The following is a 13,239-nucleotide window of genomic DNA, read 5'->3' as shown; positions in this document are numbered from 1 at the left end:
CCAATGTCATCTCATTTTATCCCCTCAGAAAATGTCAGTGGGGACAAAAAAGATGCAGGAGAGACACATCAGGTTTTCCTTTGGCGTCCTTTCTATTGTGTTAACAACTCTCAATTGTGCTAGCAATTTTCCACTGTCTTGTATTAGGAATTACGCTAGCACAATTTGCACCTCTCCAGTTAAACCTGCACCGGGCGACCACCCCAGACTCTTTCCAGCAGGCTTCCAACTCAGTCACAACCATTTATGTCAGGCCAGAGATGGGGAGAAAGGGCTCATGACCAATGATTTTAACAAACCTGTATTGCTTAACTTATTTAAGCCTCTCACTTTTATTACAGTCAAGACTTTCTCTACCTTGGGATTTCTCTGTGTGTGGAATAACTCCTGGTAGGAAGGTTATGATTGTTATATTAGTAGAAAGAATACTGGAATTTAAAGAAAGCTGTTTTCTAGAACCAACACAGCCTTAATTATCTTAGAGATCTTAGACAAGTCACTTAAAACAGATAATACTCCCTGCTCCATGTACCTTATATGGTTGTCATGATGCTGCAAATAGAGAACCTGGATACAAAAATGTTCAGACAATTTTAAGGTGCTTCACAGATACAAAGCGTTTTGTCATCTGAAAGCTCTTGAGAAATAAAAATAGGCTACTATTGATGCTTGGTCAAAACTCCCAATTTTATTTTCTTCCAAGACAAAAACATCTCCTATAAGATGTAATTAAATTTTATTACCATTGTAGATATGTTTTCTGTGGTGTCCTTTTCAACTGGAAAATTCTTAGGCATACCATCCACAAAAAATTAATTCTAGCTGGATTAAATATCTATTTTTAAAAATAATAAATTTGAGAAAGCATCAAAAGAAAATATGGCAATAGTTTTACATGCCTGAGTTAGAAAAGGCCTTACTTAGCATGACACAAAAGCTAAAACCTAACAGCAAAAAAGAAGTATAACATATGCGACTATATAAAAATATGTAACTTATCTGAGGCACAAATGAATTTTGAAGACAATGAAGAATTGGTATACAATGTATCTATATATATAAAACATTTAGAGCATTAACATTTATAAAATATAAAATTGCCTATATGCCAATAATATAAAGATAATCTAACAAAATATTGGTAAAAGATATGAATAAGGCCAGGTGCAGTGGGTCACACCTGTAATCCCAGCACTTTGGGAGGCCAAGGCGGGCAGATCTTGAGGTCAAGAGATCAAGACCATCCTGACCAACATGGTCAGGAAACCCCATCTCTACTAAAAATACAAAAATTAGCCGGGCATGGTGGCACACATCTGTAGACCCAGCTACTTGGGAGGCTGAGGCAGGAGAATTGCTTGAACCCAGGAAGCGGAGTTTGCAGTGAGCCGAGATCGCACCACTGCACTCCAGCCTGGTGCCAGAGCGAGACATCATCTCAAAAAGAAAAAAAAGATATGAATGAACAATCCATAAAAGAAATACAAGTAGCTAATAAAGAAAAGAATATTTAATATCACCAGTAATTAAAGAAGTGTATAAAATGCTACAGTCATTGGGAAGGGAAAGTTTGTAGTAGTGACTTAAGTGAAAGATGTTCATGTATTGGACCCAAGAATTCCATTTCTAGATGACCTTCCGGTAGTAATAGTCACACTGACACAAATATGTGCATATAGTATTCACGAAAATATTGTACAGGTAAATAATTAAATATTTTACAAATGAACCAAAGGTAAATTAATTAATAGGAAACTGACTAAATTATGAATCATTCCTAACACGGTATACTAGGATACTATGTAGCTGTTAAACAGTGAGCAGTGCTATAGACAGATGTTAAAGATGCTTTATGGAGTACAAAAGAAAAGGTTTAATTACATGCATAAGATGAATTTTTTAGCAAAATAAAATTATATTCACATACATACAAATGTATGTATATACATTTATATAATATACCTTATAGATAAATATACAATATATCATCTGTCTTTATGTATATGAAGCTTGTTTGGATATATACAAAGTACTAAATTTAAATCAAACTCTTCAAAATGTTTTCTGGGGAATGGGGTGTGAGTTGTGAGAAAAGGTGTCTATATTATTTGAGTATGCTATGAAAAATATGTATTATTTTGCAATTAGTTAATAGCAAAACCCACAAAAAAAAAAATCCCCAAATGTGAAGTTTATCTGTTCCCATATAGAAAACTTACTGAGCTAATGTAAGTCTATAGGAAAACCACGCTGAAGTTTGGGACACTACTAGCCATAAAATGTGTCCTTTATCCCCCAAGAAACACACCTGCTTGGAAAGAGTCTTTCTGCCTCACCAGGTCAAAGTGAACATTCCAGCACTTCCAGAGGTAGGCTCAGCAGTTTGACAGGATCCATTAAGGTAAATAAGGATAAATAAGGATCATAGGGGTAACAAAAAAGCTCCAGAGAGTCCCAGGGGTGAGAGGGATAGGGACAAGCCCTCAGTCCCCTTGGTAGTGTGACTTTTCTAAGGGCTAGAGACAGGCTCCGGTTTTCACAGATAACAATCAGGTTGACACTTGGGCTTTGTTAAAATGATGCCTGCTGTATCTCTTCCTAAACATGCCCCCCCTTCTACAAAGAACTGTTACCTAATCAGTGTCTTAGAGAACATTACTTCTCTGGTATCCATAATTTAGTGGGCAAAGAAAGTTTCCATGAACAAATAAAGATGGGAGATAGTAAAGGTCAAGCCAAGTGGAACTTGGAGAGAAAGTCTAACTCCCATTACTATGTAAAGTGAACTGTGGACATGAAAAGGATTACAGGATCCAGCATTTTCTGGTGTTATTTTTAACTGTGGATCCAACCAAGTTTTCCACAATGTCTGTGGAATTCTTTGAAAAACCAGACCTAAAAATCATAAAATGCCTTAGGTCTTGGCAGCAAGATTCATGCATTTATTTATTAATTCAGCCACGATTGATGAAATATCTTGTTTGTGTGTGACATTATGGTGAACACAGAAAATTGTCAAGACATAGGATACACTTTGCTGGGCAAGATAAACACGAATAGGTATTTGTGCTGTTGGGTGGTGAGGTGAATGACGGAGACGACATTAAAGATCCAACAGTAGTCTACAGCAATGCCACCCTGAACATGCTGTATCTTGTCTGATCTTGGAAGCTAAGCACGGTTGGGCCTGGTTAGCACTTGGATGGGAGACCACGTAGAAATACCAGGTGCTGTAGGCTAAAAAAACAAAAAAATCTTGGAGACGGAGAAGGAATGGATGGAAAAGTTGATTTGCTTGCCACAAAGCAGGAATGATCACCTAGGAGCTGCAGTGTGTTACATGGATTTGGAAAGTTTGGGATTGAGGAAAGTTTTACTCATGTGTGGCTGGTCAGTTCCTATTTTTTATTGTATTTATTGGCTCATTATTACTTTTTGCCTTTGGATCTTTATTCACCTTGACCCTCCTCTATTTAGAAAACTCTCCTGTTTCCCCCCCTTCTTTTTCTGAAGTTTCCAGGTTTTTTCCTCCATCAGGAGCTTGACTACTCTTTTATCATAAGCATCTTGATCTTGGAAAACTTTTATGTCAAATAAACTGAACTTATTTAAATATAATAATATTTTTATCTCATTTTTAATTTATCAAAACATATACAACTAACCTTCAGGGTTACAGATCAGCATATTAAGCTGTAAAAATGGTATAATTTCAGCCTAATGAAATAAATCTGATCTGTTAGTTGTTTATCATGAGTAAATTCTTATTTGGCTTTTGAAACAATAAAAATAGTTAATGAAACCGCCACTGTTGGCTTCCGAATCTCTAGGGGTCCAGGGACTCATGTAAGGCATCACTGTCTCAGGCAATTAACTGTGCGGTTGGTCTAGCTTCTACATTTCATATTTTAGTGGAAATAGATTCTCTTTCACGGTCTTCAGTTGAGACTGAGGACAAAGAGCAAGCAATGTTGGGTAGTTGAACATATTTATAAGTATATTCTTCAGTAATTTACCTTCTAGCTGTCTCTTTACCCAATAATGTATTTTGTGGGGAGGAGGACACTAAATTTTTCATAGATCCTGAAAAAAATATCATATTTCATAATTACTAATATGACCAAGAATTCTCTGCATGTTGGGGAAAACTATTAACCTGCAAGTTGTATTTATTTCTCAGAACTGTTGCCATTTTCTGAATTCATTTTTTTTTTTTTGTAGTAAACATGAAGTATTTCTAACTGACTCAAATCAATTCCAAACAAGGTTCTAGGAGACACACGTAACAAACATGGGGCATTTATGTTTCGTCATGTCTCTCATCCTTTCATCCCAGGCTGGGATACGCCACCATCGCTGTATGTCCTTTCAGAGCCCTCATTTTTATACTTGTCATGTCTCTGGTTCTCGCCTCTTTTTAATACAAAAGAGGTAAGTCAAGTTAATGAGCAGCTTCTAGTTTAGAGAGGCTTCTGCATGTGGTTGAGTCCGTGTTGGAGAGGAGGCATCATCTCTCCAAATTCTTGAGGTTACAACAAAGGAGGACTTAAGAAAGTAGGTGGGAGATGTTTCTCATCTATAAAATGATGGGTCAAATTAACTGTCCCTTAAGTTTGGATTACTGGATACATGGTGGTGCCTCTCAGTGACAAAGGAGCAACAGCAACAACCAAATCGACAAGAGGGAAAAGAGATTGTTCAGAACAGATAATGTGTTCGCTATTTAAGTTCAGGGTATCTATGGGATATGCAGGTGGAGGTAGCCTGGAGATGGGTAGATAGATGGGAGTCCTGCACTTCAGAAAGAGAGTTGAGATAGAAAATTTAACACTAGAATCATCAGTATATGTAGTAACGAAATCTTGGAACTAAAGAATATTACCTAAGAAGAGTATGGGGACAGAATCCTGCAAAACACCAGTCTTCATGTGGCAGGCAGAGGAAGGAAAACCACTGGAAACAAAAGAAACTGTCAAAAAGAAGGAGAAGGAGAGCAAGAAGATGAATAAAAAGAGGAAGAGGGAAGAGAAGGAGGAGGAGGAGGAAGAAGAAGAAAGAAGGAAAAAGAAGGAAGATGAAGAACAACAACAACAACTAGGACAGAACGAAGTTCTAAAACCAAGGGAGAAGAGATGGAAATGGTCAGGAGCACCTATCATGGCAGAGTCAACAGGACGGAGACTGAGAAGGATCTGTCAGATTAGGCAACAAGGGGACCATCTCAGAGGAATCCAATATAGTAAGCATGGTAAAAACTGGTAAACGTGGGCTTTCAAGCTAAGGGCTCCTCTGCTGCTCTGTCAGCTATGTAAACTTGAAATAGTTACAGAGCCTCCCTGAGTCTGAGAATCCTCATATGTAGAGGGAAAATTCTGCATTCATGTCTGACTCTCCAGGCAATATGCGGAATGAGTGAATTAACGCATGTAAAGCTTTTATTATAGTGTGTGGCATAAAGTGGGTTCACAATAAAAGGTGAGGTTCTTACTCTAAACCAGGATTCTTCCCATTGCCAGGGTTTGAAACCTTGGAGCCAGTTTCAACGCATTCCTTTCATCTCATATCTAACTAATCATCTGCTTTTGTCTTAATTATTTTAGCAATATATCTCACATCTTTCCCATTCTACGTGCATAGTCACCAACTATTTTCTCTACACCATGCCTGCATTACTCTAATAGGCTTCTAATTGTTCTTTCTGCTGGCTCTCATTTCCCCTTGCTACTGTGTCCCCCATCCACTGTCTCTCACTGATGTCCAGCAAGCATCATCATTGTGAAGTTTTTCCTGGGCTCACAAACCTTCAGTGCTCCTCACCATTCTCCAAATAAAGTGTAAATCTTCCAGGTAGTTTGTAGAATCCCCAACTCCAGGCTCTGGATCCTCTTTCTAATGCAACCCTTGCCTCCCAGAACTTGCCTCAGGTTGCAGTGTGAACTTTTACCCTTTGCCTTTCTGATCACTTGAGCTCAAGTTCATTTGTGTCACTGTGTCTCTGTCCTTGCCATCTCTAAATCTAAAATGCCCTTTATTCATTTTTCAAAATCTAACCCAACATTTGAGGCCCAATGGGAGCCCCTGTAGCCTACAGATCTGTTTTTCTCTTAACCACTCGAAGCAGTTACAGTCCATAATGATTATTTGTGCATTCAGTTTGTTAAACTGTTTCATAGGAATAGCTCTTATATTTTTATGAAGACTGTAAGCTACTTGTGGGTTAAGACCATGTATTATACCTCTTTTCCCCCTTTCATAATGCTTAAAGTAGTCTTAGACACATTTCTTAAATGCTTAAAAACTGCTTATTAAAATGAAATAAATTTTGAAACAGCCAAAAAGCAATTTAGCAATGTTTTATTGGTAGCTAGCATAGAAATACTATTACTAATAAATAAAATTCATTTTGAAATCAATAAATAATGCAGGTTCACAGTCTTAGTGCCAGAGGTACAAGAAGAAAAAGAAATAACGAATCTGTCTGAAACAGAGGAGAAATGAAATTACTAAGGCATTTGGATTCTGGTACAAGTCTAGTTCAATGCTCGAGCAGAGTTTAGGAAGTTGGGATTTAATCTACATTGGTTCTCAGTAGGTGTACTGTAGTCCCTGAGTACATTGCAAACCCTTGTAGAGTGGGCTTCCAAGTCTTGATTAATGTATCATTTACTTCTCTTACAACCAAAGAGATATTGACTGTGATGTCTGTTAGCCAGAACTTTTCAAGGATTTAAAGTAAAATGGGATAGCTGTGAATAAGGGATAGCAGATAAGATGCAAAATCAGAATTCTTGTTTAATAGAATGTAAAAGAACTATACACATCCATACAGTATGTGTCATTTGGGCATAAGGCAGCCCTACAGGGGCGGAAACACAATTTGCCAAGGGAATGGAGTGATTGCTATAGAAAGGTTGTTTGTTGTTGCTATTTTAATGGGAGTCACATTTTTAAAACTGGTGAGCCACTGAGAATTGTAGTTCACTAAAATGTGCCAAGAACATAAAAAAGTCTAAGTACTACAGCTACAGGAAATGGAATGGGCCTGGGGAGGTAGAGGGAGGATACATTCAGAGCCAAACGAAAGAGGCCCAGACAAATGCAGCTACTCCTCAGAACCGGATGTGTATGTCAAAGCAGACACATTATCTAAACATCAACTTTCTTGTTTGCAAAGTAAGGCTGCTAATTCCCTCCTGGCCGTGTCATTAGGAAATTAAACACTAGAATATAGGAAGCTCTATCACATATGCCCACTGTGCTCGGCATCCTGCAAAGTCTTGTAAATGTTAGTGTTGTCACTTTTCTTGCTTCAACCTTGGTCAGTAACTGGTCCACATTCTCTTGTACAAAATGGGATAGAATGGTTTAGATTATAGGATCCCTAAGATCTTCTTGGGCTCTCAAGTTCAATGAGTTTTCATCCCATTAAATGCACCAAACACAGGGCCACAGCCTGGCTTAAAAGGGTTAACAAATGAAGGAGGGGCTAGTTCCATCTGAGACACCACTTTATGAGGGGCTGGGGGAAGTGTGGCTGACTTTTAATCAAGGGCATTCGATTATCACCAGGATGGAAAATTCTTATGAAAACACTGAGTGTGCTGCCAGTCAGGGCGGGCTGTAATCCCTAGGGAAGCGTGACATAATCATTGATCTTAGTGGAGCTGTAATCTTAGGAAATACAAACTCTTTGCATAATTTAAATAAATAGGCCAAGGATGACTTCAAAGAAATAAAAATAATAGGTGGTACCATGTTAATATTAATGAGTAGGAAAAATGGGACCATATCTAATATACCTAATGCAGACTTGGGAATGGAGTGAATGAGAGTGAAAAAGACTTAGTTATCTTACACAAGAGGATCAACATCTCCTTGCAAAGCCTCCCATAAAGACATAACTTCCAGACACAAAATTCTTAACAGATATTCCCCTTTAACTACAGGAGTATTAGACTTTAGCTTCTCCTTCTCATCTTCATTCTCCTTTGCTCATATGTGTGAGGCCAGCATGCCCTGTCCCTGGCTTTTCCCATGTTGGCTACAACCCTTTTTGTGAACTCCACCCTGCTTCAGTGCACACCCTAAGGACCCCAGCAGCTCTACATGGCTAATGCTTCCACAGCATCCCTTCCCATCTGACACTGCACCCAGCACAAAATGGGACTTAACTCACCCAGACCTTATTGCTAATATGGACCTTACAGAACAGTGGGTTCCTCCCCTGCTCCATAGAATCCTGCTGGAAGTCACAGGGATGCGATGGAAGTGGGCTCAGAGCTCCACCTACTCTGCCACCTGTCCCTCTCTGTGACCTTCAAGCAGGACTCTATGGAGTGCTTTTGTCCACTTTATAGAAATGATTTCATTTGAAAAGCATGGATGTAGGAAGGAAAAGATGGTGAAAACAATCGATAGTTTAATCACTATGCTTGAAACTTACTACTATTATTTATTTTTTAACTGACAAGTAAAATTTGTATATATTTCAAAACATGTTGTATATCGTAATTACCAGAAGCATACACAACATGTTTTGAAATATGTATACATTGTGGAATGGCTGAATCAGGATAATTAACATAGAAATTATAGTTATCTTTTTTTGTGGTAAGAGCTCTTAAAAATTTACCCTCTTAGCAATTTTCAAGTATACAACGCATCATTATTAACTACGGTCACATGTTTTATAGTAGATCTCTTGAACTAACTTCTGCCTAACTGAAATTTTGTATCTTTTGAACATCTCCCCTTTCCCCTGCCTTCATCCCTTTCTCAGCCTCTGATAACCTGCACCTGGCTTATTCCTTTTAACATATTGTCCTTCTGGCTCATCCATGCTGTTACACATGACAAGATTCTCTCGTTTTTTAAGGCTGAATAGTATTCCATTGTGTATCGTACTGCGTTTTCTTTACCCTTTCATCCATTGGTGGACACTTAGTTGTTTCCGTTTCTGACCTATTGTGAATAATGCGGCAATGAACATGGGAGTGCAGACATCTCTTCAACACACTGATTTCATTTCCTTTGGAAATATTCCCAGTAGTGAAATTGCTTTAGCCATTGTATTTTAAAGACAAAACTGAGACCAAGAGAGGTTTATTTTTTTTATTTCATAGAGAGTATCTGGATCTGTTCTGTCTAAACGGTACTGACGCAAGAGAGATCCACAGGACACCGAACACGCTGTCCCAAAAGAGATTTTAAGGGACTTGGTCAAAATTACCTCATAAGTGTCAAAGGAGGGACTAGGTCCCCGAGTCTCTGCATCTCCATCCAGAACACTTCCCACTACAGGTAGTGCATCATAATGCCCTGTTCTCTGTGTTACTCCTTTCATGAAGCTACTTCTAGAAACTCCTCCACAACTTTAGCAGCTCCAGTAGACAGCTTCTTATCTCCACTAGAGATTCAAACGTGAGAATTAAAGCAGCTTTTGGAGACAATGCTAATGGTTTAGACATGATTCTTGGGAGATATGATTTCTTGGTTTTTAGAAACTATCTAATTAATTGTCCAAAACACTTCCTTAGGTAGATCAGGACTTGACATTCTCTGTCAGAATGTAGTTGATCATCTACTCTCTGACACATTGCATTTAAAATTCTCCTTGATAAAAGAGTTAAGTGGGTTAAATTCATACTGGCACAGGTTCAAGCCAGACGTCGGAAAGCAAAACGAGGTGCTGCCATGAATCATAGAGCTTCTCTGGAGTGTGGGGCAATAGTAGAGACACACAGCCAACAGGTGCCACGTTGTTCATGCCCCAGTCTTCTCTCTAATGATATGTCACAGAGACCTAGAAAACCCAGGCTCTGTAACAGCACTTACCCAAGTGACTCCGTTTTCTGAATGATACTACAGTATGTTCTAGGGGAAATGTTTTATTTACTAAAATGTCTGAGAAATACTGCATACTATCCCTCCTTAGAAATTTACCAGCATACGGTATATGAAAATTTACCGGCACAATGGCTTACAGCTCTGAGAAGTGTTTAGCTCTGTTTATACTAAACTTCTTTGTCCACACATCTAGAGTTTTGTATGTTACCCGTGAGCACCCTGGTGAAGTGGTGCACCATGGAACACACTTTGGGGAACATGGCTCTGTTGGACTCACATTAAACTTAACATCATGGAGATTTATCTGACTTGCTAAATGGAGACTATCTGGTCTTGGAAAAACCAAAATTCAGGTACAACGAAACCTCGCCGTGTGATGAAGCAAAGTTAAAACCTATTCCCTTGAAACTACAGACAGTTCTGGAAGATGTAAAACTTTATTGTATTTATTGGCATAGAGTAACTAGGTCTACCAGTTAAACCTTCTCAAGCTGGCATTGCAACCAAGCCTGCTTACTGAACATGTACTAGTCTTCTACAGAGCATCCATTGTTAGAAATTAAAATCCAAATTAAAGTGTGCTAACTACTGTAAATATTCCTCACTAAGTTTTTTTTGCATACTTCTTGTCTTCTCTCTGGAGCTCCTTTTCTATCACAGGGATTCATTTACCAAATTTCTTTTTTTTTCCTGCTATATGCACTTAGACTCTCCGTGTTCTACAGGCACAGACTTATCTACAGCCCCTGACCAGGTGTCTTATAAAAATGCTTCCTGGTCACCATGGAAACTCCACAAGAGGGTATAAATGGATCAGCAGAAAGGCATCCCCACAAATAGAAACATATATCCAAAGCACGTGTTATGATGAATGGTGAGTCAAGTGCCTTATTTTCTGATCCAAGGACAGCGTTAATGTACCATGCAGGTGAAATAAACATTGGAGAAGATGACCAGTATACCATGTAGGATGATGACACATGGGAAGACACCCAATTCTTGGTCTCTAAATGTCATGGGAAAATGTACTTAAGCAGAGGCAAGGCAGTCTACCTCCTGTTTTGCATAATCTGTTTATCTTTTCCCTTATTCTTTGTTATTCTGTCTCCAGATGTTCTTCCCTGATTTGCATAGTACTGCTTTTGTATTATAAAATTGTGGATTGGGAGGCTGAGGTGGACAGATCATAAGGTCAGGAGATCAAGACCATTCTTGACAACATGGTGAAACCACATCTCTACTAAAAGTACAAAAATTAGCTGAACATGCCTGTAATCCCAGCTACTTGGGAGGCTAAGGCAGAAGAATCGGCTGAACTAGGGAGTCAGAGCCCACATCGCGCCACTGCACTCCAGCCTGGTAATAGAGCGAGACTCCGTTTAAAAAAAAAATTGTGGGGAGACAAGGTGCCTGTCGCTGACCGATAGAACCATGAGCCAAGCAATACTCATATGGCTTTGCTCTGAGGATTTGAAAGATGCCTCATCAGTCTACACGGGCCATTTTGAAGTCAGCTACCTTGAGCAAATCGCTTGACCTCTCTGGGCTCCCATTTTTTCATCTATAAAACGAAGACACCAGCTTGGATTTGCCTGGCAGGGTTAATACCTACACCAACATATCTGTCATACAGCTGTCTTTGGAAGACTGAAAACTGAAGAAATACTAAGTTCTAGCACTACAATTCTACTAACATTTGCAGAAATGAGCCTAACTTAGAACAAAGAAATATACTTCAGGCAGACGGAAGTGACTCAAGTAGTATATCAGTTTTTCTGAAAATATAAAGTACTACACGAAGTGTGAGGTATTAAACCATCTTCCCATAAAAAGATTTGTGAAGATGAATCTCAGCAGAGAAAAGGGCAAGCAAGAGAAAAGAGAGAAGGCAAGAGACTGTAGTTAGGAATAGATGGTGCCTGGAGCAGCTGATGATTGCAACAGAGGACTAAGAAACAGGAACTCTCTCTGGGACTCACCCTTGCGCATTTGCTTCTCCTGGGTTCTCACAGTTCTGATAGTCTAACCCAGAACCTTCAGCAGAAGTTATTACTGCTTTGTGCCCAAAGTGTGAACTAAAAGGTTAATGAAAGATGTCAATAGCTGCAATGAACTCACTTCAACATCTATTTAACAAGTAACTATTTGTTTGGCCGAGTCACCAAAAAATGGTAATGCTCTCATTTACTAATTCACTGACAAAAATTATCCTCTGAACACTTATAACATGTGGGCACTCCTTCAAGAGTCCTAAATTCAGTAAGGAGATTTACAAGTTCACAACTGTCATACAAGACATAGTACTATAAATGCTTTAAGAATACTGAGGCAAGTCAATCCCAAAGAATTAATAAGCAACAACGTTTTCATGAAATATGTTGATTTTTAAGTGGGGCTGATGGTAGAGGCAGGGTTTCTACCAAGGGAGATGAGAATGGGCTGGAGCAAAACCCAGAAGCAGGAAGGCAGGAGGTCAGTTTTAGATGAATATCAGTTACAAATGAGAAAGCAGTGTCCCCTGATACACAGAATGACTCTCTCTTGTAGATAGCTGAGGTGTTTGCCATGGACGAGTGGCAACAAGGAAAATCAGAGGTGTGTACTGGGGCAGAGGCTCCAAGCAGAAAGGCTAATTGGAGACATTGAAGTAGAAGAAACAAAGAGAGTGTCTGTGGGACAGAAAAGTACAGGAGGGACTGGAGGGACCCTTCTGGTAAACTGCTCCCACCAGAGCTCTGAAGTAAGCCTTGACCACTGGTTTACTGAAATTATAAAATCCTCTTGGTCATTCTGTCTTCCTCTACTGGATGTTCCACACAGAATCAATAAATTATTTTAATAACTAGCATTCACTCAGTGTTCACTGTGTGCTTGGAACTCTATAACATATGCTCCACACTGGCCACAGCCTCTTTCAGAAACCCTCTCTCAACTCTTGGGATGCTGTCCTCTCCTGTGTTTGCTGATAGTTCCTCAATTCCTACATCCCAGTGTCTCTTGCTAATTCCACTTCTATCCACACCATCAGAGACACTGAAACAAGATAGTGGTCCTCTTACATATGTCAGAACCTCAGGATTGGCTTACTCAAATTGCCCATGACATCCGAAGATTCTGGGAAGGCGTGTCTTTCTGGTTGAGAGCCACTGGTCTACCTTCTCCTTTCTGATGGGTTTAAGTTCATTGTTTTCTTTCTCTTGCCTCCCCTTCCCTCTCCTCTTTTTCTTTTCTTCCTCTTCTCTCTCATTGACAAATTCTTAGTTTCAAAAGCACATTTTGCCTTATTTACTTCTTCCCTCCCTTCCTTCTTTTCCTTCCTTCCTTCCTTCTTTTCATTCTTTCTCCTACTATCTATTATCATCTTTTGTTACGTCTTTCCACCACAGTACCTAG

At 39.1% G+C, this 13,239-nt stretch overlaps 1 protein-coding gene and 1 pseudogene across 9 annotated transcripts in view; one reads left to right on the top strand and one right to left on the bottom strand.

Moving 5' to 3' along the window:
- The window catches only part of POU6F2 (POU class 6 homeobox 2), a 481,859-nt gene that overhangs the window by 301,154 nt on the left and 167,466 nt on the right, over positions 1 to 13,239 (bottom strand). The gene's annotated exons all lie outside the window — the stretch shown is intronic.
- Positions 3,121 to 3,239, top strand: LOC118143884 (5S ribosomal RNA; annotated as a pseudogene).

This window comes from Callithrix jacchus, chromosome 11 (genome assembly GCF_049354715.1).
Source record: "Callithrix jacchus isolate 240 chromosome 11, calJac240_pri, whole genome shotgun sequence".
NCBI classification, from domain to species: Eukaryota; Metazoa; Chordata; class Mammalia; order Primates; family Cebidae; genus Callithrix; species Callithrix jacchus.
Note: the sequence above shows the minus strand (reverse complement) of the source record. Positions and strands in the feature narration are given on the sequence as shown.